Source organism: Eumetopias jubatus, unplaced genomic scaffold, assembly GCF_037043125.1.
Source record: "Eumetopias jubatus isolate StellerSeaLion01/CBP00866 unplaced genomic scaffold, mEumJub1_p1.0 scaffold_1, whole genome shotgun sequence".
In the NCBI taxonomy this organism is placed as follows: Eukaryota; Metazoa; Chordata; class Mammalia; order Carnivora; family Otariidae; genus Eumetopias; species Eumetopias jubatus.
In genome coordinates this window covers 47,044,426-47,070,550 of record NW_028274807.1, presented here as the reverse complement: position 1 = coordinate 47,070,550, position 26,125 = coordinate 47,044,426, and the positions used below count along the sequence as shown (strand labels likewise).

At 37.8% G+C, this 26,125-nt stretch overlaps 2 protein-coding genes across 4 annotated transcripts in view; one reads left to right on the top strand and one right to left on the bottom strand.

Annotated features, from left to right (window-relative positions):
• The window catches only part of CMSS1 (cms1 ribosomal small subunit homolog), a 376,816-nt gene that overhangs the window by 316,902 nt on the left and 33,789 nt on the right, over nt 1-26,125 (bottom strand). The window lies entirely within an intron of this gene.
• Nucleotides 1,012-26,125, top strand: part of FILIP1L (filamin A interacting protein 1 like) — a 48,995-nt gene continuing 23,881 nt past the window's right edge. For both annotated transcript variants that reach the window (XM_028119176.2, XM_088024312.1), the window contains exon 1: nt 1,012-1,097. The gene's annotated coding sequence lies outside the window, so the exon portion shown is untranslated. The remainder of the gene's footprint in view (nt 1,098-26,125) is intronic.

The following is a 26,125-nucleotide window of genomic DNA, read 5'->3' as shown; positions in this document are numbered from 1 at the left end:
GTTAGAACTTCAGAGATTAATTCTCTTATTAATGTGCAAAATAATTAGGAGGCTAATTCTCATTTCCCAGAAAAAGAATTTTTAAAAGTAAATCTGCCCCATACTAGAGGCTTAATTCAGTCATATTTGATCAGTTTCTTTTTTCTTCTCATGTCTTTGTTTTCTAGTAGAAGAGAACAAATGGATTAAAACTGGTCCTGAAGTTCTATTTTTACACTTTGTCTTGAAAGCACAGCATAAAACATTTATTTTTTTTTTAAATAAATACTTTCCCTGACAAATAAACATTAGTTTGAACTACTTTCGTTAAAACACAGGCATGCAGAAATGAGGAACTAGGAGGTTCTTTCAGGAAAACACTGAAAAAATAAGATTTCATCTGGCCTTCCCATCATCACTTGAAGAATTGTTTGGTAGTTACATCATCAGGAAATAAAATACTATCCTCTGAGGACCCCTACTCTTTACAAAAAGGGAAGAGAAGGTTTGAAGTCTAAATCACCCCCGGGATGTCTCAAAAAAAAAAAAAAAAAAATCCAAAAAACTAAAAAAGGCTTCTGGCTCCCTCTCCTGCCTCCCCCCAGCAACCAAAAAACAAATGTAACAAAAATATATTTACAAAAGCTTAAATAAGAATAACAGGATGTGCATTTAAGAATCTGAAGCAGTAACAGGAGCTTTAAAGCCCCAGAGGGAGAAGAGTTACTAACGGATTGACCATGACCCCCAATGACTTGGTTAGCCAGGCAGGAGGGCGCCGGCGTCCCGGGCCCGCAGCCCATTCCCCTCCGCGGGGAGCCAGGGACCGACCGTCCGTTCACACGGTCCGAGCGTCGGCGGACCTGGGGCGCATTGCCGCTGTTGCGCCGCCGCCGCCGCCGCCGCGGATCCGGCTGTCATCCGCGCCCCCGCCGACCGCGCCGCACACGCGGAGCGCCTTATAAGGCAGCGCAGTGACGTAACGCCCTTAGGCCGGGCGCGCTCGGCGCCCCGCTCGCATTGTTCGGGTGACTCCCGGAGCGCGCACAGCCCGCTCGCAGCGCTGCGAGACTGCGGCCCCCTCCGGCCCCCGCCCGGCCCCGGCGCAGGCAGCTCAGGTAAGCCCAGGAGAGCCGCTCAGCTCCAGCAAGGGGCATAGCTGTCAGAGAACCAGGCGGACTGTAAGTGGCTTTTAAAGTTAGCATCACCAACTGCAGACAGGTTTCGAAAAGCGCGTCCAATGAACTCTAGGTTCAAAACCTTTTTCAACTCACACAAAACTTAGAAAGTTTACTCCAACGGAAAAACAGATTTGGGATTTGATTTTAAATGACGAGTGCTGGGGGATGACTATATATTACATACTCTCTCCAAGTGAGCCACAGCTGAATCCTGCCTGTGTTGAGAAATCTTTGGGAAAGGGTGGTGGTGGGAGAAGATATATTGTAATACCACAACTCAATCTCCTGATCTTATATCTCCTCGGACTTGAATTCCCTTATGTCTTAGAGAGCAAAGTGCGAAACATTACCACATGGTAGTGGATTTATTAGTGCCGATTCTCACTCCCTCCCCTTTGTGAATCTTCACATAAAAGACTAGAAAAACACTGTTAGAAATACATCTTGTAATTAGGATGAATCTAACTTAAAAAGTTGAGCACTTAAGCTTCAAAATTTACAAACTAATCTGTCTTAAAAGCATTTGCCAATTTGTACATGGACGTAACTCTCATAATTTTGAGTTCCAACTTTTTACTTCAACTCCAATCAATGGATAAATGACAAACTGCACTGAAAATTAAAGATAATGCTAGTTTCTCTAGAGTAATATTTTGGACAATGGTTTTTTATATAGAAATGCTAATTTAAAAGGTAAAGCCTGTAGAAGAATTTTGTTAATCAGTGGCATTTTGAACTTTAAGTTACATCTAAACACTGAACAGGCTATTGCTATAAATGGACCCTTACCATATGATAATTAAGCACCTGGATGAACATCTGCATATTTTACTTTACTTTTCAGAATAAAAATTAGCAGAAGAGTTAAGAAAATATGCTATGTCACATTTAAAACATTGGAATAAGAGATGAAAAAACCATTTTATCACTCAAACTTTATTTGGTTTGAACATATACTGTAAAATAAAATTTAAGAAATGTATGACAATTATTTCCCTTTTAAATAGCCTCTATATTTAACTTATCATTTGAAACAGCATTTTCTACATGCCCCAAATTCGGGATTTATCTGTTTCTAGTAATTCCTGTGGTTGAGTATTTTAAAGCATATAACATTGGTACCTACTACTTTTGCTTCATGGAGTTTTGTTTTGTTTGCTAATTTTGTTTGGAGCAATGCAAGATTTTGGTTTCAGTATTCTAAAAGAAAAATTATATGTTATTTGGTCTGAAGATAGGCTATGTAAACTGCAGGTTAGTATGGAAAAGTAGGATTTCCCTAAAACTATTATTTCAAATCTAGGGAAGCCTACCATAATGAGAAGAAAGCAGGGCCAACACCCAGGTCCCTGTGAAGTACGAAATATGCAATAAAAAGTTGTTTATTTGATATAGGCTGTAATTGGAAATGGAAAAATTCTTGCTTTGGTAAAAAGGTATTCCACTCTTTTGAAACTGATCGAAGAGGAGGGAAACAGAAACCATCAATTATTGTTTCAGCTATACCCAGAGTGCCATCTATACCATAAACTATAGCTCAACTGTTGAAAATCATAACCTCTATTAAATCTCTAACAGCTGTGTTTCCCAGGGTCTGCATTTTTATTTTTTTTAAATAGGCAAGCATCATTTTTTTACATCTTTAAATGACATACTTCAATATTCCACACTTTTTTCCATTTATTAACTATAAAGCATGGCTTAAAGAACAAATCACCCATAAGACCCTTTTAAAACTGAAAGTTCAACAAGATTTATTGTGGATACATTATCACACAGTGGGCTCTCTGAATGAGCATTAGTCCTTGCGACAATCTATATGATAGAAAAAATATTTTAGATAGAATGAATGTAAATTTTTACATTTCCAAATAAAGCAAATATTAATTTTATGCTTAACAAATTCATTTGTCCTTTTATGGCAATTAAACTTAAATGTGAAGCACTGGTATTTTTGTGGTATTTTCCTAATGCTGTGATGGAGTCTACAGAAAGAGCCAATATGAAAACACAAATCAAGCTTTGGACTTCTTAATTTCCAAGTCCAGTTGCAATTCCCATAAATTTACCTTCTCAAAAGGCTGTGAATTTTGTTTTAGGGTTCTTACTACCCCTTCTCCCCAGAAAATTGACTTTGGTAATAAATGGATTTTGAGGTAAAAGAGTGAAAATGGAGAACCAAGAATAAAATTCCATTTTCTTCTTAGGTCATGTTGTGTCTATATCTAATGCTTTAGAGCAAAGTGAATGCTTTTACAAGGTGAAGAGAGAAAAAAATACAGCCTCCTCTTTAAGGGGAAAAGGAAGGGAGGCAGGAAGAGAACTATTTATAAAAACTGGATATTGTGGCATAATAACCAGAAGATGTAAAGCAATATTGTTCTCAACCTGCTTCACGTACTGAAATCTGTTGTAGTAGCAGTAACATAGCTGGTCATTATATTTGAAAAATCTAACACATCTTACCTTATCCTCTTGGGTATATTGTTAATTTTAAAAGATTTTTAAAGTTTATTTAATTTGTCTTTGACGGTGAATGTAGCTTCAATTTAATCTGGTTAGTTTCTGTAAATTATGTTTTAAATAAGGATTTAAAGATGAAGAGACACTGCATAAGCAGCCAGCATCACACACTTTAAAAGAAATATTTCTATGGCTGCTTCTGCCATCACTACAGTATTTATATGTCCACCAACTCAATCACTTACATTTACTATGTGCTGGTCAGTTTCTACTTCGAATGTTAGGTACACTAATTCCTAGAGGATCATCCCAACACTGTTTTAAGCCCTCCTACATCCCTCTTTTTCTTAAAAAGCAGAGTTGAGATTCTCTCTCCCTGGCTTTCTTCTATACTAACATTACCTCTGATTGGGAAAGCTGAGCAAAACAAAAGTGGAAAGACTCTCCAAGGAAAGTCCCTTGGTTCTTTTTCAGATATGGGAGAAGCATTCCCTTTTCATGCTTGTTTTCTCAGATGCTTTAGCAGATTAAGATAGGACAGGAGCAGTTTTAATTCTGAGCCCAAAAACAGAGTAACACATTAGTAGTGTTCTATCTTCAGTCTGACCATCCTCACATTCCTACTCTGTATTGGTTCCAAAATCAGATTAACTCTTAAAGATACAATTACTATTTTTTAACGATAAACTTGAGGAATGGTGTGTGTGTGTGTGTGTGTGTGTGGTGGGGGATAAGGAAGTATGTAAAGAAATAGGTATGTTAAGTGTACCATTAGGGCAGGTTAGGGTGTAGCCAAACCCAACTTCTTGTTTTTGTTTATAACTTCTAATTCTAGCCTAAAGGACAGTTTTAACAGTAAAAGAGAACATAAACACTCAACTCCACAGATAGGAGTTTAAGAAGAAACTTGGTAAGTTTTTCTGTATGGACAATGGGATGCCCTAGGCCCCAGAGTCTACACACACTCTCTGTCTCTCTCTCTGGCAAGGAATGTCCACAGAGCTTTATAGGTGGAAGAAGCCTTGGAGGCCATCTGATCCAAATGCCTCACTTTACAAAAGAAATTGATGTACACAGTGTGACTTGGCTCAGAGACAGTTACTCAGAGGCAGAGCCAGAGCCCCCTGCATTCTTGGGCTACAGCCTTTGCTTTCTCCTTAAATTAGTGCAAGGAAGAGTTGAGGGCAGAAGCCCCAGAAGAAGTCTTGGCACTGGAGGTGTTAATTTGGATATAAAATCCATTAAAAAAAAAAAAGCAGAAAGGTTCAAAGTTCTTGTTAATAAATATAAGCAGTAACAAGGCAAGGGGAAAGGAGGGAGGTGAAAACCAGTAGGGTTCAACCAGGCTATTACAATGGAAGGGAGGTGATAAAAGGAAGACAAAACAAATAATAACTGTACTTAAAGGTCCTCCGGTGGCAAAGCCCACTCTGCTTAGAAGCTGAGTGGCTCCCCAGAAAGAATGTATGCTCTGTGTCAAAGACATTCAGGTCTGAACCACAACTTGACAACTGACCTCTTCTCAGCATCTTCCAACTAAGCATTCTACACTCCCCATACCTCCCCAGCTAGTAGGTTCCCTTTCAAAACTCAGTGACTCAAAAGCCTTTAAAACAACCTCCTCAAACACTGCAGAGGAAGTAACTAATGAAGGCTATAAGCTCCTGGTGATACTTACACCTTGCTTTACTTTCCTTCACACAATGCATTGCTACATGACATTAAATTACATATTAACTACTTATTTGTCTATTGTCTCCGGGACTCCTTGAGGGTCAATTTTGCAACCAACTTTATTCCTAGCACCTGGCAAAGTATCTCACTATAGTTAGTAGGTGTGTCACTGGGACAAGAAGGGTGTTGGATAAATGTACGAACAAATAAATTACAACCTAGAAGCTCCTTACTTGGTAAGAAAAGAGTATTTCTGAATACTGTGGGCTAGGAAGGGCCTCTTCCTCGAGATTCTGTTTAGTAGCCTAAAACAAATCTCTGCCACTATCTGAAGTAACCACATAGAACTGACTACAAACACAAAACCCAGGAAACAAACCAGGCTCAGATGAAGTCAACACAGTGAAATCTACTTTGTACTATACACTAAGTGTTGTGTAGGCAGACTAAGTCAGATACTTCTCTGCTCTCTGCCTACCTCCACCTGCCTGCCTCACTTTAACTTCCTCCCCCAAATAATGAGAATAAAGGTAGTGAAAGAATACCAGGTGAATAGCTGTGGGGCATGGAATGGATGGGAAGCAAAATACAGATGAGCAGAGTATAGTGGTTTTTGTCCTTAGGGAAGGGTAGATTCCTCTGTTTTCCCTAATCTCTGTGCCTCAGCTGAAGGCCTACAAGATGCAGTGACTGGGCCCAAACAGCTTGTCCTTGCCATAACTAGAAACCAGCAGATCACCTTTTATGAAGCATATACTTTGATTCTGAAGTTTCTGTGGGGAGTTCAGTGAATCTGCCAGGTTTCACAGAGAAGGAGTGATTTTTCTGTATTTCAGTTAGCTAATTCCAATGTCAACCTTTGAAGCCAGCCTAGGGCTTGTAACTCTTCTTCAGCAGCAAACACTGACTGAGTTATCTTTCAGGCACTGTGCTAAGCACAAGGCAGGACAACAGGCCCAGCAACTAAGTTCTCCACACACCATACCATGTCACCCAGGTACACCTACTAACATTCACAGGCTCCATGTTGGTGACAGCGACTTAAGATCACCAGCAGCTCTTGCACAATGCTCCTGTCCTGTTCTTTTTTTAATAGACTGATAAAGCAACATAGGTAAGACAGGTCAGCTGTACATAAAAATTAAGTGAAGGTAAACAATGTGGGACTGGTAAAGAAGAAACAAAACCAAGCAGAGCAGAGTCAATCTTTAAGCTTGCTTGTGTACTTACTAATGATACTAAATTGGCATGGACAAATAGTGTTATCTCAATAGTAAGACTAAAGAGTAGGAATAATGGTTCATAAATCCAAGTTTCCCCTCTTCTTCTTGTCTCTACCATCTATTCCCTGGGTAAGCCTCCTGTAGCCTTGGCTTCCACAAACCTAAGAAAAGGGAACACTCATCCACCATAAGCATCTCTCAATACTGGGGAAGGATGGAATAAGGAGCAGTAACCCCTAAGGGTACTCTGATTAACTGGAACCAAAGACTATATAAAAATATAAGCTACTGGTCATATCATTACAGAAAAATTAGCTAAAGAAAATGGGACGACTGTGAGGGGGAAAAGTCCACTCTTAAGCACAGAGAAAAGATTAACAGAACTGTAGTATTTGAGCCTGTGAGAGCTCCAAATCACTGCACCAAGAACAGCCTCAAAGATGAGGTCAGCCCTTCAATATGGGCGGCTCAGAGAGAAGCAAATCTGCCAGATTTACTGTATCTCATGGCCCACCAGTCTTGGAACAAAAGTTTAAAGGTGAACTAAGTTTTCTCTTTCTGTTTTAAAATTATTTTTTTAATAAAATTCTTTTTTAAGTGAACCAAAACAAAAAACAAATCTCTGAGCAGAAATCATAAAAGGAATGTGAAACATTCATCACATTTGGGCTGACAAGACTTAAGTGACTGCTGCTGTTACATGTGAAGAAAAGGAAGGTGCTGCTTGGCCTAGAAGCTTGAGAAGAGCAGAGAAAGTTCTTTCTTGCTAAAGACAAAGGACCATGTAGTGAGATGCTATCCAAATCCCTTAGCCTTAGTTTGTTAGTCTGTTAACTGGAAATGGCAGAGGACGTAAATCACTCTGTGGAATTTTGAGAGATGTAATCCTTTGGGGCTAAAGGGAAAATTGTTCTTCAAAAATAATATTCATTCATTTATTATCAAGATAGTTAAACACTCATGTTATTAAAGAAATACATTATGTTTGAGGTTGTATATTATCCTTTAGGCTTTCATGGAACTAGATAAATGGGGCAGACAGATCTTTTAGATAAAGGTGTGAACAATTCTGTCAACTGATCTGGGGTTCCACTCAATTCCCCTAAAATTACGCCTCACAAGATTCTTCTTACAATCCCATAAAATTCATTGGGCTGGGTAAAGATGCAAAGAATCGCAAGCAAAGTTAAGATTCTCTGGCTGGACTTCCCCCATCTTGACTTTATTTAAATTTGTCTTCAAGTGAATTCCTCATTTCACTAAAGGGTTGTCCCTCCTCAGAAGTGACAGGAACAAGAGGAACAAAACTTTACGTTTTTTTCTGTTCTAATAATAAGAGCAAATTCTGAGAACTTTAGGTATCATTCAGCCCAAGAAAGAGTTCTGCTCCCCTAAGAAATGGTTCTTCTCATCTCTCAATCATTTGGTCATCAAGTACATACTTGAATTCAAACCCATGTGGGGGATACAGAGATACCAAATCCTTGACGGAGCTTAGAGTTAGTTCAAGAGCAAAATTAATATCCCAAAACAAATTAGAAAGTGGTATAAAACAATATAAAGTATTTGTGTCACAAAACTATAAGGGCTTTCGGGACTCAGAAAGGGGGCATCAGCCAGACAAGTTAGGGAACAAACATTCAAAGAAAAGATGGGAACTGAAATGTAAATGGAAGCTATTGAATGGAGTATACCAAAAAGGATGGCAGATTTATTCCTTGGAAGTCTACTACGGAAATGGAATCTGAGGTTAAAAAAAAAAAAGAAAAGAAAAGGCTTGAACCAGGATCCGAACATCCAAACTATGATTTTTAAATTCAGTATTATGGCCTTCAGAACAACCTGGACTTATGTAGAAAGGAAGTCATCTCTTTAAAGTGAAGATTAAATATGACAATAAAGCAGATGTCACAGTGCAGGACCCATATAGTAGACACTCAGTGAATGGTACCTATGATTTTTCTAGTTAAGCCAGTCTGCCCACAAGGATGGTGCTCCACCATCATCATCTGAGCCATAAATAGGGTTCCACCAGTTGAGGCACAAGGGGTTGCCTTAGTACCAAAGAGTAGTGCTTTGTAGGATGCAGTCTGGAAAAGCTCATGTTCTCTCATACCCAGACATGAAGTGAAGTAAAGGATTAAGCCTTTTGGAGAGAATCCATGTATCTAGTGCCTAACCTCTGCTACTGTGAAAAGCGAGGTTATCTTTTATTCTGATTTCCCTGCTAGAAGGGAATCCCTCTTATGAGAAACCCACATGAGCTTTCCAAGGGGTGTTTAGTCACTTGAAATAAGCAAGTTGCTGAGTAAGTTAAACGACCAAAGAACAAAAGGCTTATTAAAAAAAAAAACTAGTCGGGAATCTCCCTGTTTTACTTCAAAAGTCCTACCATGACTGGGAGGCACACAAATAAAATAAATGGGTAAGACAAATCTTAACATTGGCTGAAGAGCTTATATCACATCCTAGCCACAGACAATAAAGAATCCTAGTCTAAGTACTAAGAGTCTAAGTACTTCTTCAGAGGTGTTAATTTTTTTAGTTTTAGTGTACTTTCAAATTTAGCATAACATTTTAAGTGTCAGACACTGAAAAGATTTATTTCTTTACTTTTATAGCACACTTATATAACCCTGAATGACAGTACTTGACATACAAAGAACCAAAAATAAATCTGAATCCCATGAAATTCCAATTAAGGTGCCATGTAGTTATGAAGCATTGGGACCTAAAATCTCTTCTGATGAAACAAAAAATATTTTTAACATATGAATTTGTAGACAAGGCTATACAAAAAAGGAAGGAAAGGAGTTTAAAGGTCTGTGGGGGTTTTATTCTGTGAAACTGAGATTTGAGCATTATCAAAGGCTTTGTAAACCTTAGAGATCAAATTGTATAGCTTTCCCCATGTTGCAGCTGAGGTGAAAGGCAGATAAGGCAAAGTCATAGAGCTAAGTCAGTAGCATATTTTGGTCCAGCATTCCCTGTCCATTACACAGCTCTTCTGAAAGTGGCTTTTCTGTTGTTTGAAAATTGGGGTTTGCTTTTTTTCTTTGTTTTCAGCTGTGAATGAGTGAACTTTAAAAGTGAAGAACAGTGAATCAGTATTTGCAAAAACACTTTTTCAACTACTGCAAATCTGAAATAGTTTGATCTTTCTTAAAATTCAAATCACAAGGTCAGATATAGTCAGGGCAAAAATATAGCACATATACAAGGTATACAACAGCCTTTTCTTTAATTCTGCCACAAACAGATTTCTCACAGGGATAAACATAACTAAATGGATGAAACTTGCTGAGGAACAAAATCAGCAGCAGACCCAAAGCCAAGGGAAGCAGAGTGTAGAGTCACTGCTTTCACTTCTAGCAGGTCTGTTGCTAACCACTGTAGCATCTTGATTGAATTGCCCCTTACTACACAAGGTTAATATTCTCTAGAACACATTCATCTGAAAAGAACCCAACTTAGAGAAGAAAAAATAAGATCAAACTCTGTGTTCATGCATTCTGTCTTCTCAAAACTTGGGAATGGAAGAAAAGGAAAATCTAACCCAAACGCTTGGAACTGTCAGGGAAAATTAAACAAGGTGTGGATGACCAAAATAGTTTAAATTTTTACAGTGCACACAAGGGGATGCAAAACACAGACCACACAAAAAAATGATCATATACATTCCAAGGGATTCTAGATTAAAATGTTCCCACCTGTCTGTAATTAAACTTTACATATGGCCCATGCTATATAGCTCTCTAAAACATCATGGAGAAGACAGAAGTCAGTCATCCTCATGAACTAGGAAAAGTGGGTAAGGGTAGATGGAGGATGTTCACTGTGGTTCATGATCTGATTGTTTGCTCAGCAGGAAGCCAAGCCAAGCATCAACCTTCATCCTCCAATTGCCCTGACCTGTGACTACTATTCAGTGCTATCAGATGTTTGTAGTCGCTTTGTCCCTTATTTACTGATTTACTATAGCTAAAATGGAAGGGGTGGGGGTGGAATTCTCTAGGGATCAAAATGTTTCACATTTTATTCTTGTGGCTCCTATTTAAAAGCCTGTTTCTCATGGCAAACTGTGTGACTCAGTAGTCACAATAAAATATAAGCCTCTGTTGTTGTGGTTTCTAAATTTCTGAAGTTTTAATTTCCCACTAACAAGTAAGGAAACGTTTGGTTTCCCAAGCATACCATGTTAGCCACTGACTCTGTAAAGGCAGCCAGACTACAAGGAGGTGAAAACCAGTGAACTCATCTATTCTGGCACATGACTGCTCTCTGCTTTGGCCTTTTATGTTAAATCTGACAAACTGAACACCAGTGAATTAACGTATGAAAGCCAAATAAAAGAGGAAAGCCTTTTTTTTTTTCTTAAAGACTTACAGGAACTAGGGGCTTAAAAAAATTTTTTTTGGCTCAGAATAAGATTTGGAAAAGGATATACTCTTTGTAACCTTTTAAAGGAGAGAAAATTCAAGAAAGAAAAGCAACCTACCAAAGAAAAAGTGTTTAGAGAAAGGAATTATACTAATCCTCCAAAATACCTATTTGCAATATCTGAATGAAAATAACCTGTGATCTGGGAAGAGGAAAAAAGGGACTAATGGAGATTAAAAACAAAGAAAATTCTGCAGCTACATCAGAATGCTCTTCTAAAGAATCCATGCCTGTTTACCTCAATCCACTAAGACACAAAAGAAACATCCAAATATAGATGAATTTTGAACAATAAGAGAAATACAAATAAATATCCTTAGTAAGATAAAGCACATGCACCCACACTTTTAAGGGTATATAGTATTATGCCCTTGAAGTCTGCCTGAGAAAAGGCTGCCTGTTAAAAATATTTTCCGAGAACTTTAAGTTCCTTGAAATGTTCAACGGAAATGGTATTTATGACAAAACCACCTCCTCTGGGGAACATGAGATGTTTTTACTGGCAAAGTCACAATTTTTAAAACCATCCAAAAATATTTATGAATTTATGCCAAATGACTAAACTTGCTTTATTATTACAGTGATTAGGAAAATATTTGTTACTGTCTCATCAAGGCTCAAAGTTATCCTGAACCTACACAGAAATACTGTGACAAAACAGAGGACTGTAAGTGACAGTGATTTTCTGGGCCTTTGACAGACAGAATATTACAACACAATTACTGCCGGGAGAGGCCGGTACATAAGATATATGAGATAGGGCTGTGGGTGTATGTCATGGTGGTGAGAAACAGGATTTGGAGTAAAAACTGTATTGGCATTCTGGTTCTGCCAATTAACCAGCAGAACCTTTGGCAAATTATCTAACTTCTGAGCCTCAGTTGCTTTTTTTGTGAAATGAGGACAACACTTGCCTCCAGTGACTTTCCAGGACTAGCATGGTACGTGGCATATAATAATTGTTCAATAAATGGTAACTTATTCATTGACTGTAGGGGGAAAGGAACTACTTATTATGTGTCTATTGCTTATAGTTACAACCTTAATCCTTAACAGAGTACTCAGTTCAAAAATAGAATAGGTATTTGTTCAAATATTTACTGAATACCAATTAAGTACCCAGTACTGTTCCTGACTAAAAATATAATATTGAATAAAACTGACAAGTAACTGACCCGTTATTGAAAAAAACACACACACACACCCCTACCCACTTGTATTGTTTATATTCTAGTAGGAGAGACAGTCGATCAAATAAGTAAAATACAGTATACCAGATGGTACTAGATGAGATGAGGGAGGTGAGTGGCTCCCTGGGGAGGTAACCAGTACAAAAAACACAGGCCCTGTTGTGTTCAGGGAACAAGGAAGGTGGTGTGAGCAAAGACAGGAGGAGTCAAGGAGCCAATTGGGGGGGTGGGGAAAGTTGAGGAATGAACAAATGAACACTAAAAACATGGGATGGGAGAAAGAGGAAACTCTTTTAAGGTCAGTACTCTTGGGTTTCTAGCATGTAGTCTGGTTTAACTGAGAAGAACACATGCTTTGAGTCAGTGCTCTTTGGTAATCCTTTAACCTGTCTATATTCTAGTTTTTTGGTTTGTATCCTCATCTGTAAAACGGAAATAATACTTCATAACATTGTTATAAGGATTAAGATCAAGTGGCAAAGAGTAGACCTTCAATATGCTTGTCTGTTTCTATAAGCTAAATCCTGCACTGGATAGTAAGAATTGCAATCTTCCAGTTTCCAGTTCCAGGGTTACCATAACAATGGCCTTGCATGTTATGCAATCTGCCTGGGCCTCAGTTTCTCAACTAAGAAAATACAGATGCTACACACAGATATTTTAAAGACAGATATACAATAATCAAGGCGATGTTATAAAAATTATAATCAAATATTATTATTACAATTTATCTTAAAATTACCTTTTATATGAAATTTCTTTTATTTTAAAAGTTTTAAAACAGTAAAAGTATATGACTCCCTCTATATTATTCGATTTAAAAAAGGCTACAAATTTTAATTTCTTTAGCATGAAGTTGTAAAGATTTTATTCAGCAGTCATGCTGAATTTTATTCCTTTTTCCAACCCCTGCTTAAGAATCCTGATGTAATGGAAAGCTCTCCAAGAAAATGTCTAACTGCAAAAATCAAGGTGACAGACAAACAGTTAATAGAATGCTACTTCTTGTATAAAGAAGAATAAGAGTCTTTATTTGTATTTGCTTGTTTACTCATATAAAGACATTCTAGAAGTACCTATAAGAGAAAATATGTACAGTGGTTATAGTTTGGGAAAGGGGTATGGGTAGATGAAGGATGAGGTGGGAGAAAGACACAGTTTACCTTTTAATATACATATTTTTAAACATGTATTATATATTTAAGAATACTAATCTGCAATCCAAAACTGAAGTTCATACTTGCTTAGAGTTAAAACTGAGCCAAATAATTACAAAGTTATTTATATAACAATATGAAAATCAAACTTGTTTCTCAGACAATTTGGGTGTTCTTCAACCTGTTACTTTATATTTTTTTCCAAACAGCTCAACAAAAAATATTATAAAACATCCTCAGTAGTCTTCTCCACATTTTTCACTAGGGAAAGCATACCTGGCAGGAAGCAGCATATCCAGAAAAAGACTGTTCCCTCCAGGTCTGCACCAAATCAGTCAGCCCACACTGCCTCTGAGTACCCAAGTAGACAAGTCTAAGAGCATCTGATCCCAGCAAAGAAAGTGTATGTTCAAACTCAAGGAATGAAGAACAGGGGTAAGATGAGCAGAACATTACAGAGGCTTTGGGAACGTGAGCTACTAGCATCCATTGTGATATACTGGCATTTCACTGAATAATGAACATTCACATTATTCTTTTCCATGAAGGGAGAAGAGCTGTGGTCTGTAAACCAAAGAGAAATGGAAAATACCGCCTAATCCCAAATATATCTGAGCAGCAGATAATGAAAAGGAGTATGAATATCAGAGACAACTAACAAAGAGATCTAATAGAAGCTTTCAAAAAAATTACCTATGCCTTAAAATGGTCGTTCTCCACTAAAGATGATTTTTGTCCCCAGGTTTTTTGCAAAGTTGGGAGACATCTTTTGGTTGTGACAACTGAGTTGGGGGTTACTGGGTTATTCCAGCATTCAGTAGGTAGAGGCCAGGGATGTTGCTGAACATCCTACAATGCACAGGACAGGCCCCATAACAAAGAATTATTCAGCCCAAAATGTCAATGGTATCAAGGCTGAGAAACTCTGGCCTAAAATGACAATCATTGTGGCTAACTGATGTGTGTGGCTAAAAAGATCCATTAATGGCCTGAAAGTAGATCACGGTAAACAGATTAGGTAATCATATCTTTCATTCTAGTATGCATTCTGACTCTCTCTCCTAGGCGACTCCTACTTTAGGCCAGTCCATTGTGGCTGAGGTGCTCTTCTATTTTGCCTCACCATCACAGTTTCCTACTTCTAATAGTAACTGAAACGTATTGGGCCAGGTAGTATGCTAGGAGCTTTTATATGGATTTTTTTTAAAAGATTTTATTTATTTATTTGACAGAGAGAGACAGAGTGAAAAAGGGAACATAAGCAGGGGTGCGTGAGAGAGGGAGAAGAAGCAGGCTCCTGGTGGAGCAGGGAGCCCGATACGGGGCTCGATCCCAGGACCCCGGCATCATGACCTGAGCCGAAGGCAGGTGCTTAACGACTGAGCCACCCAGGTGCCCTATATGGATTGTTTTAGTTAATCCTCAGAACAACACTATTATGAGGGAGTCTCCATTATTATTCCCATTCTACAGATGAAGAAAGTGAGACTCGTAGAAGTTAAATTGCTTGCTCAGTCATACTAGATAGAAGCAGGAAAGCCAAGATTCAACTCTGGCTTGAAAACTGAACCCCAGAATCTGAATTTTTCCCCCAGCACTACCCTTTCTCCCTTCTATTGCCTCTTTTCCATTGGTGCTGCATCGCTGGCAAGTATACTTGCTCCCTGTCAGGTATCCTGCCTGTCCCTTGCCACTCAGCTACCTGCAATTGTTTACTGCCATCTACTGCTAGGGCAGTAGGGAGGACATCAGCCCTATCCTATAGAAGGCTACCTTGGGGCAAAAGGGTAAGATAACAGAAGAACACAAATCAGAAAGAGTACTAAATCAACCACAGAAAGAGGGAGGAAGGAATGGAAAGAATGATAAATGAAGTGTTAGGAACCTGAGGACAAGCCCAATATTATCACCACCATCACCAACTTAAAGGCAGCTCTGTACATAAGGCACCCTCAATAATACAGAAGCACACACATATCTGTGGCAACCCAAGGCATCACATGCTGGGTAGTTTTTTTGAAGCTTCTCTGTAGAGAGAGACAAGGCAGCAAGGGGGAAGGTGTGATTGGGGAAGGTGTGATTGGCTCAGGTAGGCCTTAAAAGATCAGGGAGATGTCCACCTAAAACTCAGTCAGCCAAGGACCTGAAGTCTCAATCTGATGAAAGATAGATAGGCTAGGGGTAGGTGGGTGGGGTGTGTGTGTGTGTGTGTGTGTGTGTGTGTGTGTGTGTGGTGTTTGTTGTGTTGTTTTGTTTTTGGCATAGTAGCAATCGAAATGAAAAGTCTGAAAAAGAGAAAATGTTAAAATATTGATCTGAGGGATCTTTTTCAAATAATTAAGAACCTCATTCAGAGTATGTGAGGGGGTAAGAACACAAAAAGAAGAGTAAGGGTCTTTAGTATAGTAGTATATTCACAGTAACTGGTTTTTTAAAAGCTCCTTCTTTATAGCAATAATCAAAGCAAGGCAAAAAAATCCATTTGAGTAGATATTTTTTTTTAAGATTTTATTTATTTATTCATGAGAGACAGAGTGAGAGAGAGAGAGGCAGAGGGAGAAGCAGGCTCCCAAGGAGCAGGGAGCCTGATGCGGGACTCGATCCCAGGACCCTGGGATCATGACCTGAGCTGAAGGCAGACGCTTAACCATCTGAGCCACCCAGGCGCCCTTGAGTAGATATTTTTTAATATGAATAATTAAAATGGGGGATGGAGAGGCATAAGATTAGTGGTATTAAATGAACATCCATCATCCAATGGTTCTTTCTAGAAAGCTCCTTAACTGACAATATAGCACTGAAGAAACAACACATAATTCAGGTTCTAAGTAGTTATCCTAGTACAGATTTATATGTGCTGTCCTTATTGTCACTTCCATGTTCCCATTTCCTCTCCCAAGCCTAAACTGAGCATCTTTTCCAGTCTCCACCTGGCCCTTTGACTGGGTGGGGAGTCTTTCCTAGCCCAGATCCTATGGTCTCAAAATGAAAATACTTTCCTAGCAGCCTTACTTCCCAAGCTCTGTGCCTGTGAGCTCTCAAAGTAGCCTTTTTCTGATTCTGAAACCACACCTTTCAGCAATTTTTCTTTCTAGGAGACACTGGGTCTCACTCAGTTTCTTTTTTTTTTTTTTTCCTGTTTTTAAGAAAGAGTGAGATTTGCCCGAAACCCCTGTCCCTCTGTTCAATCTGAGGGTTTCACAGGCTCCTGTAAGGATACTGTTTTTCTGCTAAAAGCTCGCAAGCTCCTTATAATTAATAGGTCATTTGACTATTTGCATCTTATTATTTCACTTCCCCTAATCCCTGGGGATCCAAACAAAATTGTTCAGATAATGCAAAGTCCTGACTCACGGTGCCCCATTTTTACAATATATTCCTCTGATACCAGCTAAAAGCTCCTCTGTCACTTCATGCCCCAATTCTTGTTTCACAGTGAAGGAAAGTAGTAACTCAGCTTGCTGGATCTGGACCCATTTATGGTGTCTCTAAATGATCTCAGTGATGATGACAGGATCTTCAATAACAAGGACATAAAGCAGACACAGATGTACACTCATACTCAGCTAGCAGATGCCAAAAAAAGTGTTACTGTTCTTCTAGATCTTGCTGACCAAGTCAAATGAACTGAGCATTACATTATGACTATGGTATGCTGTAGCTGTAATTTTTAAAAAACCTTTGACTTGTGAGAGAAATAAAAGGAAGCAGCACACATTGAATAAAAAAGACTGGTCATAGCTATTTTTATGAGTGCTCCTAAAAATCAGACTAAACAGTGAAAAGTCCCATTGAAAAAGGGAGTAGAGCAAAGAAACATAAATTATAGGCCTGATTATCAAGAACCTATCTCAATCTAAGGAAGCTTTCCAAAAAATTGCATATAATTACTCTAAACTGCTTAGAGCTCTGTGGTAATTTAACTATGAATGTAGCTGCTATCAATGCAATGCAACAATTAAAATTATATATTAGATAAGAATTGCTAAAAAATATGGTGGAATATAATCATAACCACACTATCAAAGTCTAGCCATGAGAGCAGATACGAAAATGAATAAAACAGTGTGATGTATGTAGTTTCTGCTTTAGTGATGGGAAACTGACAACAAGCACAGTACCTTGCACATGGTAGGTGATCACTGTTAACTGCTTCATAAAGATCTGAAGTGAATTAAATGTCAGCTGATCTGCATAGCACTCTGGATGGATGCATTTTAAAAACAAGGCAATTCAGTGGTTTCCATGACCTTATTTCAAATTATGGTTTCAAACAAAACCCAATGTTTTACGGACACAGTTTTGTCATTTAGGATTTTTCTAAGAACTGGGAGAGAGGTACTAAAGACAAGATCTTCTACCTATCCAAGGTAGGGAACAAACTAATTTTATTAATGATAGGAACACTGGAGCAGTGACTAGGTCAGTGAATCTGGATGAAGTAAAGGGGTTCACTCACTGCAGAAGCTGACAACCCAAACTAGAGGATTTTCCAGAGAAAGACATGTTTGTCATTTATGCTTCAACTGTCTATCCTCGAGAGTAATTGTTCTCAAAGTGTGGTCCCTTTCAAGAGCTCTGCAAGTTCAAAGTTATTTTTATAATAACACTATCTTTTTCACTCTCATTCTCTTACAAGTGTACAGGTTTTCCAGAGGCTACATGATGTGTTGTGATGTCACTGTTCTGAAAGCTTACAGAATGTGTGAAAAAGAATTGAGACCAGTTGTCCTCAGTTAAGCCAGACACTAGAATTTGCAGAAACAGGAAACAATGCAACTCTTTCCACTTAGTTTTTTGGTTTGAAAAGGTTATTTTTCATAAAACATGTTGGTATACAATGGCTTACTATTTTTAATGAATAAATACACAAACAAAAAAAAATCTTAGTCTGGGTTTCTAATACAGTTAATATTGATAGATCTAAATCATATAATCAAAAGCTCTTTAGAGTCATCAATAATTTTTAGAAGTATAAATGAGTCATGAGACCAAAAAGTTTGAGAACTACTGCTCTGGAATCTTTACTGGATTGCACTGGAACTATCTGCTCATTCTTTCCCAGCAGCCTACAAATGCTTTGAGAACAGGAACGAACCCTCTCATGTTCATCTCGGTATAGTCCCAGTACTAACTATAGTCCTTTGTTGTTTGCAAATTAAATGAACAAGTCTTGCCATATTCATATCATCAAAAACTTAAATCCAAGATCCATATACTAAATACAGTGGAGTACATGTCTCCTAAAAATGACAGATGAGAAGGTAAGCAGACTCTGAAGTTGTTCCCTACTTACATATTGATTTCTACAGCTAACAGAAACAACACAATGCCATTAATGGCTTGTGGAATTGGTTTTATTGCTTGATAATCACCCTACATTTATTTATATGGGCCAGGTGTAAGAAAAACTGGAAAAGAATCTGGAAAAGTAGAAACATGTGGTCAGATTATAGATGAATAATTCCTTTCCAATTTCATTTGCTGTTGCTGATTAATGTTGCTTGTGTAATAAACATATTAGTCCAGTAGAGCTCTGGACTGTAAGGAAAAAATAAAAGAACCGTTCCTTTGTTTGCAGAGATGAAATAACCAAAGGAGAGTGAGGGGCTACGGTGTGGACATTTATCACTGATCTCTCTTCTCAAACAAGCAAACACATATAGTTCTAATGCAGGAATCTACAGGAAGAAGACAATAGAATAGTCTCAATTCTTTCTGAAGTCCAATAAAGTACTTGGACTTCAGAGTACATGGGAAAACCATTTATACCTCATTTTCTTAAACACTTACATCCATGCATATAGTAAATACTAGAGCATCTTCTTTTAAAAAAACGAATAAAATTATTCAGGACAATGCTACAGTATTTTCCACAGGAAGGTATATTTGTTCATTCCTTCATTCATTCAAAAGACACTCATTTTGGTAAACAAATAAAACAAACATTTGATACCCTCCACATGTAAGGGGCTTTGTGGTAGACATACCTGTAGAAGAAACAAATGAATCAGACATGTGCCTGATTTTTTTTAAATTTTATTTTATTATGTTATGTCACCATACATTACATCATTAGTTTTTGATGTAGTGTTCCATGATTCATTGTTTGCATATAACACCCAGTGCTCCATGTAATACCTGCCCTCCTTAATACCCATCACCGGGCTAACCCATCCCCCCACTGCCTCCCCTCTAAAACCCTCAGTTTGTTTCTCAGAGTCCATAGTCTCTCATGGTCTGTCTCCCCCTCCGATTTCTCCCCCTTCATTTTTCCCTTCCTACTATAATCTTTTTTTTTTTTTAACATATAATGTATTATTTGTTTCTGAGGTACAGGTCTGTGATTCATCAGTCTTACACAATTCACAGCGCTCACCATAGCACATACCCTCCCCAATGTCCATCACCCAGCCACCCCATCCCTCCCACCCCCCACCATTCCAGCAACCCTCAGTTTGTTTCCTGAGGTTAAGAGTCTCTTATGGTTTGTCTCCCTCTCTGGTTTCATCTTGTTTCATTTTTTCCTCCCTTCCCCTATGATCCTCTGTTTTGTTTCTCAAATTCCTCATATCAGTGAGATCATATGATAATTATCTTTCTCTGATTGACTCATTTCGCTTAGCATAATACCCTCCAGTTCCATCCACATTGTTGCAAATGGCAAGATTTCAGTTTTTTGATGGCTGCATAATATTCCATTGTGTATAATACACGAACACACACACACACACACACACACACACACACACACACACACACACCCCACACCCCACATCTTCTTTATCCATTCATCTGTTGATGGACATCTTGGCTCTTTCCATAGTTTGGCTATTGTGGACGTTGCTGCTATAAGCATTGGGGTGCACATACCCCTTTGGATCACAACATTTGTATCTTTGGGGTAAATACCCAGTAGTGCAATTGCTGGGTTGTGGGGTAGCTCTATTTTCAGCTTTTTGAGGAACCTCCATACTGTTTTCCAGAGTGGCTATGTGCCCGATTCTTTTTTTTTTTTTTTTAAGATCTTTATTTATTTGACAGAGAGAGACAGCGAGAGAAGGAACACAAGCAGGGGGAGTAGGAGAAGGAGAAGCAGGCTTCCTGGAGAGCAGGGAGCCCGATGTAGGGCTCGATCCCAGGACCCTGGGATCATGACCTGAGCTGAAGGCAGAGCTTGATGACTGAGCCATCCAGGTGCCCCCCCCTTTTTAAAGATTTTATTTATTATGTGCCCAATTCTTAAGAAGCTTATATTTTAGTAGGGTTCATTGTAATGCACATAAATAAGACAAAATCAAAAGTGGTGAAAATTATAAATTATTATGGGTATGACGGGCTTAGAACATCTAGACAAACCATCTGTTTCATATGTGTTATATGATCAATATTACTAACACTCAGTGTCTCACACAGAGATAAAATATAGTCACACATGTGTGCTGACATATGTGTATGTAAATAAAAACTAAAAAGACCCTCTGAATGTATAATTTGTAATAAAGAACCAGCCTTATGGTTAGTACCAAAGAACATTCAAGATGACAGATGAGATATTTTTGGAAAAACAAGGAACTTGGTATTGCACATAATAATAGTGATAAACCACAGTAAATTCTAACAGTTCTAAACCATAATAGAAAACCTAAAGAAAAGCTGTAATTATACACTGCTTTAAGCTAGTTTGGATTTAACTACCTCAATTTGTGTCCATAAAACCAGCTTCTACAACCTGTTTTTAAGTGGACAGGATTCAGAGAATATTCCTATAATATTGTGCTATCGGTACTTGAACATGAATATAAGTGCTACAAGACAGTAATCTTCAGACTGAGGTACACCTACCCTGAGGGTACACAAAGACTTTGCAGAAAAAGTGCTTGTGCTTTCAGTTCTGCAACAATCCTTTCAAAACAGTCTTCTAACTTAAAATTTTACCAAATGCATCTTCTGGTCTGGAAACTTCTCTGGAGCACAGCACAAAGGGACACCTACAGAAAGACTTAACTCCTGAGAGGGTCCCCAAGAGAGCAGAGGAGAAACAGCTTCAGAACCAGTGCAGGAAGCAGTGCTCGTTTCTTCATCTGGGAACAACTCAGGGCAAGCTGCTGTGCCTCATCTCTTTTAGGAGTGAAATGGTTGCCAAAGAGATATGTATTTACACATTTACTTAAGTTGAAAAATGAAGTCAGACTATTCCTGAATGTCTGATTTAGGTGACTGGTTTGCCAATGGTGACTTTTTTAGATTATATGGCAAATGTTAATATATATCTTCTGCAGTTATTTAAACCTTGAGTATGAATTTGTAGATGGCAGCTTTAAAATGTGTGAAGAGGTACTTAGTTCTAAAACGATTTTTAAAAACTATCAGAAAGATGAATTAAGAAAACAGTCCCATTTTACAATAGCAACAAAACAAATAAAGTACTTAGAAATAAATTTAACCAAGAAGGTAAAAAATCTGTACAGTGAAAACTGTGAAACACTGATTAAGTAAACTGAAAAAGATATAGAAATAAATAAATGGAAAGAAATTCCATGTCCTGGAAGAATTAATAATACTTTCCAAAGCAATCTACAGATTCAAGGTAATCTCTATCAAAATCCCTATGGCATTTTTCACAGAAATACAAAAAACAATCCTAAAATATATATGTAAGCACAAAAGACCCTGAATAACCAAAGCAATCTTGAGAAAGAAGAACAAAGCTAGGGGCATCGTGATCCCTGATTTCAAACTATATCACAAAGCTATAGCAATCAAAACAGTATGGTATTTGCATAAAAAGCAGACACAGAGATCAAAAGAACAGAAAAGAGAGCCCAGAAAAAAAAAAAAAACTAATATGGACAATTAATTTTCAACAAAGGAGCCAAGAGTATGCAGTAGGGAAAGGATCTCTTCAATAAATGGTTCTGAAAAAACTGGATATTCACATATAAAAAATTAAACTGGACCACTAGCTTACATTACACACAAAAATCAATTGGAAATGGATTAAAGATTTGGATGTAAGACCTTAAACTATAAAACTCCTAGAAGAAAACATAGTGGGTAATCTCGCTATTGGTCTTAGCAGTTTTTTAAATTTTATGCCAAAAGTGAAGGAGATGAAAGACCTGTATTCCAAAACTATAAAAGATTGATTGAAAAAATAGAAGATGACACAAAAAATGGAGATATTCCATGCTTATGGATTGGAAGAACCAATACTGTTAAAAAGTCTGTACTATCCAAAGCAATCTCCAGATTTAATGCAATCCCTATCAAAATACCAACATTTTTTCACAGAACTAGAATAAATAATACCACAATTTGTATGGAGCCACAAAAGACCCTGACTAGCCAAAGCAATCTTGAGAAATAACCGAGCTGGAGATATCACAATCCCAGATTCCAAGATCTACTACAAAGCTGTAATAATCAAAACAGCATGGCATGGGCACAAAAAACAGACACACAGATCAGTGGAACAGAATAGGCCAAGGAATAAACCCATACTTATCTGGTCAATTAATCTATGACAAAGGAGGCAAGAACACACAATGGAGAAAAGACAGTGTCTTCAATAAATGGTGCAGGGAAAACTGGACAGCTTATGCAAAAGAATGAAACTGGACCATTCTCTTATACCATACACAAAAATGATCAAAATGGATTAAAGACCTAAATGTGAGACATGAAACCATAAAACTCTAGAAGAAAACATAGGCAGTAATTTCTATGACATCAGCCATAAAACATTTTTCTAGATATATCTTCTCAGGCAAGGGAAGGAAAAGCAAAAATAATGAAATTCCATCAAACTAAAAAGCTTCTACACAGCAAGGAAACTGTCGACAAAACAAAAAGGTAACCTATGGAATGGGAGAAGGTACTTGCAAATGATATATCCAATAAGGGGTTAATATCCAAAATATATAAGGAACTCATACAACTCAATAGCAAAAAACCAAATAAATTAAAAAATGGGCAAAGAACCTAAACAGACATTTTCCCAAAGAAGACATACATATATATGGCTAACAGGTACATGAAAAGGTGCTTGACATCACTAGGCATCAGGGAAATGAAAATGAAAACCACAAAGAAATATCACCTCACACCATCTACTATCAAAAAGACAAGAAGTAACAAATGTTAGCAAGGATGTGAAGAAAAGGGTACTCCTGTACACTGTTGGTGGGAATGTAAACAGGTACAGTCAGTATGGAACGCAATATGGAGGTTCTTCAAGAAATCTTTAAAAACTACATTATCTAGCAATCCCACTTCTGGGTATATATCCAAAGGTAATGAAATTACCATCTCTGAAGAGATATCTCAACTCTCATGTTCACTGTGGCATTATTCACAATAGCCAAGGTATGGAAACAACTGAAGTGTCTGACAACAGATGAGCAGATAAAGAAAATGTGATTTATATATGATGGAATATTATTCAGCCTTAAAAAAGGAAATCCTGCTATTTGCAACAACACAGAGAACCCGGAGGGCATTACACTAAGTGAAATAAGCCAGACAGAGAAAGACAAATACTGCATGGTATCACTTATACGTGGGATCTAAAAAAAAAAAAAAAAAGCTGATCTTTATATAAACAAAGTAGAGAGGTGGTTGCTGGAGTGAGGGTGGGGGCAGGAAACAGGAAGAGGGTGGTAAAAGGGTATAAACTTTAAGTTATAAAGATGAATAAGGTCTGTGGATGTAATACATAACATGGTAACTACAGTTGATAATCCTGTATTGTATAAGTAAAATTTGCTGAGAGAGTAGAACTTCAGTGTTCTCACACACACAAAAGGTGAATATGTGAGGTGATGGATATGTTAACTTGGTGGGAATCCTTTCACAATTTATACATGTATCAAATATCCATGTTGTATAATTTATGTATCTTACAATTTTGTCAATTATACCTCAACAAGCTGAGAAAAGGTTGATAATATTTGCTAAAGTAAGTGCTAGGACTGCTCTTTATATGAACAAACTAGTTGTACATAATTATTTTGGAGATAGAAGAGCTCTGAGATTTGAAGTAAAAAGAATGCAAGCACAGTGATTAAGGTAATTTTTTTTGGTTGACAGTTTCTCCAACACAGAGAATGTTTCTTGAAAAAAACACTATGTGTGGACCAGGGTTGAGGTAATAGTTTGTGTTCTTTGCTGGAGAGGCAGTGTGGCATTGGGCTTTGCACCTTCCTGACTTTTCTGAGCTTCAATTTTCATGGCTGTAAAATAGAGATTATAATCCCAAAACCTATAAGCTTACCATGTGAATTAGAGCCAATAGATGCAAACTTACTTCAGTGCTTGGCAGTACTCACTGACACTAAATTAAGAATGGTGGTCATAGTACAGTTTCCTGTATTTTAGATCTTTGAGCTGGGTGAGGAAAACCACAAACTGGAACTCAAATTATTTATTGCCCTTGTTAGGTGAAAATTTAGCTCTTGATCCATCACCTATGATATGTATTTTGAGTCATTTTTTCCAGTAGTATGGACAGATTTTAGCTAATTTAGTCATGGTCTCCTACCTGATGTTTTCTGTGAAAAAAGTGGATGGCCCTGTAGGTTAGGAGTATAAGCTATGTCCAGTAGATTGGGGTATAATCCATTATTGCTTATGAACAACTGGCTGAGTTAATTTTCAGTCATAGTACCATTGTTAGCAAAACATCTAACATGCAAAGCCTTGCTACCCATAATCAGTCCTGGCATCACCTGGGAGCTTCATATAATGCAAAATTTGAGGTGCATCCCCATCTACTGAATTGGAAGCTGAAATTTAACAAGACTCCTAGATGATCCAAATGCACCTTAAACTGTGAGAAGCACTGATAAAGAATAGGCCATTTGCAGGGAAGATAAAATCACCAGGTATAGCTATAACTCAGGTGGGAACTTTCTGATGCCCCTGCTTAACTAGAGCTGACTAAGGCAAAATGATGGTGTCTAACTCTAATGATAGACTGACATATATAAATGTCCATAAGCACACACACTCACTGTTCTCAACTAGGGGAGATTTCATGCCCCAGGAGACACTGGGCAATGAATGTCTAGAGACATTTTTGGTTGTCAGTGGGGAGAGGGGGGCTGCTACTGGCATCTAGTGAGTCGACACCAAAGATGCTGCCAAACATCTTAAAATGCACAGCACAGCCCCCCACAACACAGAATCATTTGACTCAAAATGCCAATAGTGCTAAGGTTAGAGAAACCCTAGCATAGATTATGCAAAGATCCCTACATAAAGGTGTGTTAATTGGAACTATTCATGAGAAAAGGAGCAATAATTTGACTACACAGCTCTGAAGGGATGAATTTTGTATCTGGGCATTCTGCATCTTAAGGTCTATGCAGCTTTCAAGACTATGTGTACCCTGGTTAAAAGCTCTCAAAATCATTTATCTGATTTTGCTAGCAAACCCAGAGTCAATGATAATCCATATTAGCATATAAAATCAGTCAGCATCACTGCCTTAAAACCTGTTACTATGCAAAGAAAAATAATGGAGACAGAAAATTAAGGTGCTATTTCATTTAAAACCCAGTCCAACTGAAGAAGAAAGCAGGCATAGGACCCTCAATTCCATTCCCTCCTTACCAAAAGACACCAATAATCTATACCTTCATTTTCCACATCCACAATCCCTTGTCTGCAATTTTCAAAAATCTAAGAACTATGCAATATTCTTTTCTAAATTGTGGCTGAACTTCTTATCTGAACTCATCATCTGGCAGCAAAGCCTGAACAGACATGAGGCTATTCATTATCTTAATTATCCCACTTAGTGTAACTATTCACAT